This window comes from Triticum aestivum, chromosome 1B (genome assembly GCF_018294505.1).
Source record: "Triticum aestivum cultivar Chinese Spring chromosome 1B, IWGSC CS RefSeq v2.1, whole genome shotgun sequence".
Classification (NCBI taxonomy): domain Eukaryota; kingdom Viridiplantae; phylum Streptophyta; class Magnoliopsida; order Poales; family Poaceae; genus Triticum; species Triticum aestivum.
Window position 1 is genome coordinate 85,179,345 of NC_057795.1, and position 2,839 is coordinate 85,182,183.

The window sequence follows — 2,839 nt, forward strand, 5'->3', positions numbered from 1 at the left end:
CGAGGCACGCCAGGCTCCATTCCGTGGAAGGTTGGTTTTACGGATGCTGGGGGTTCAAAAACCCACGAGAGGAGGAAGAAACTAGAGCAGGACCAACTGCAGGCGCTGCACGAAAGGGTAATGGGGCTAGAGGATCGAGAAGAAGAACGAGAAGCAGCAGATCGCAGCAAACGACCTACCGAAGCTTCCCCCGAAGCTACCCCGCCATCTCAGCGGAGAAGCATCGTGGCTTACACCGAGCTGCTTCAGCCGGAGCATGTCTTGACGGCTCCTGCCAGCTATCCCGTGGATGGTATCACGGAGTCTCAAAATTGCCACATTATGGCACGATGGATGAATTTGAAGGTCAAGGCGGCTGTTGGCCAAGTTTATCCTAGTGGACCCGGCACAACTTATCACTGCTAGCCGATTCCAGAAGGATATGCTAAGGTGATGGTGGATGAAATAACGGAGGGATTTGAGGACCTCCCGCTTGAGCACCCTACCGGTGAAGGGGAGACTAGGCTGGGTTGTGCTCTGAAGACTCCATGCCTATGCCGGATGGAGCTCATCAACCTTCTGAACTGGACGCCTCCGCCTCCTCCTCCTCCTCCGGCGAGTCAGGGCACTCCGCCTCCTCCACCGCCTCCTCCTCCACCGAGTGACGATCAGGGCACGTGTGGCAGCACTGCGCCTCCTTCTCCGGCGTGTGGCGGCACTGCGCCTCCTTCTCCGCCTGCGCCGGCGCTCCCGAGCAGCCAGCAGCCTCCTCTTGCTCCGCCTTGCCAGCAAGGGCGGAAGAGACCCGCCGCCGCCCCGGCTGCTCCGGCGCGTCGTACTCCTTCTCCTCCGCCTCGTAAGCAAGCATGAAAGAAGACAGACGCCGCAGCCGCTCCGTCTTCTCCGGCGTCTAGCAGCACAACCAGAGGTGGGAGGCAATACAAATACGGTCCATCTCTCAAGCCTCTAGAGAAGTTACCGTACGAGAGGTCCGAGGAGGAAAACGATACAATTGTGCGGACCCATGTGAAGGAGTTCTTTGAAGGGGTGAAAGCAAAGAGACATCCACCTCCGGAGGAGAAGGTAGATCCGATGAAAGCAAGGCGCCCTGAGGAAACCACCAAAGTCTCCGCTGAGAACCAACTATGAGCGCATTACTGAACAGACATATCTCCAAGCCCAGCGGTCAGCGAGCAAAGGGGAAAAAAATTCCCAGCTTGGCGAACAAGCACAACAATCGTGCCCCCCTCTCAATGTGTCTAATGCTCCGGGAACAATGGCTGGTTATGGCAATCTTGAAGATTACCTACCTAACGATGCACTTCCTGATTTCTTGGAGGTGGACGAACACAGACACGAGTACGGGAAGCCTCTCGTCAAAGATGAAAAATCTCTGACAACAATGATGGGAAGATTTCATAATTGGTACATGGAAACCTGCAGAACGTCTGAGGGTACGAATGGTTTGTATCTGCATATTAAAGAGGAGCACGACCTCGTTAGAAATGATCTATTGACTGTTCCATTTGATGAGTTCTTCACGTTCTTCAATCAAAAGGCCCTCGATAAACTAATGGTCTTTTGCTACTGTCTGTAAGTACTATTTCTGTCATTAAGTCTCTATATATAGCTCGACTCTTTCATTTCATGTATTTGTAATTAATTATCCTCAATATATTATGCAGATTGAAGATCGTTGAGTGCAAAAAACAAGAAATTTATGATATTGGGTTCATTAACACAAATATCATAGATGAATTTCTGGTTGAAAAGGACATCAAAGAGGCCGAGGACAACGTGCTACAATCGTTGATCAAAAATCAAAACAAAGATACCATACTCTTTCCTTACAACGGCAAGTGAGTGTTACTGTCGTGTGCATATTCGGTTTCCCTTATTACTCGAGCGAGGTTATAGTAATGTAATTGATGAGTTATGCATGCATGCGCAGTTACCACTATATTCTTCTGGAGATTAAGCTTGAGCGTGGACTAGTAATCGTCTTAGACTCGAGACGGAAAGATCCCAAATCCTATGCGGATATGACTGAAATGCTTAGCAAGTAAGTTCAATCGATCATTATCGCACCATATCGGCAACTTTTTGTTCATTTCCTGATATCTCAAGTAATAATAATTATTTTCTTTGTCTTGCAAGGTTTGGAAACAGTTCACTGCAGAAGCTCCGGGACTGGTGAAGGAGCTGCGATCTACATACCCGAAAGTAAGTAGTAATGGCTAGCTAGTTGCGCGCATCTCCCGTTGATTCTATAGCTATACTTTCATCAATGCCATTTATAATGCTTCATTATCAGTTTGATTGACCTCTATTTCTCGTAAAGTGCTTGTGGCAGGAAGAAGGGAATGATTTCTATGGATACTACGTGTGCGAGTTCATCCACAACGCGACTTTGAAAAACAAGCGGGGCTACTCTAAAAGATAATATGAAGTGCGTAAGCAATAATATTCACAATTTCATTTTATTACACCATCCTTTCTGTTGAGTGTCATTCATATATATGTATTAATTAACCCCCTTCTTCAAATTAGACGTGGCAGATGCGGAATGAACTCCTAGAACCAGATCGCATGAAAGCAATTCAAGAGGAATTGGCGGGATTCTTTCTTGACCACGTCATCAATAAAGTCGGAGAATACCATGTGGAAATTGATTTCAATTGCTAGGGGATTGTAATTAAGAGATCTTATACATATTGTACATGTATGTAGCCAGTAGCGTCAGATACATGATATACGAAAACTTGTTGTTCGACCAATCTCTCGGAGAAGGAGAGGTCGATCGATCACTTCTCTCGGTATGCATGACGAACTTCTATACTGAATGGTTCTCTCGATCACT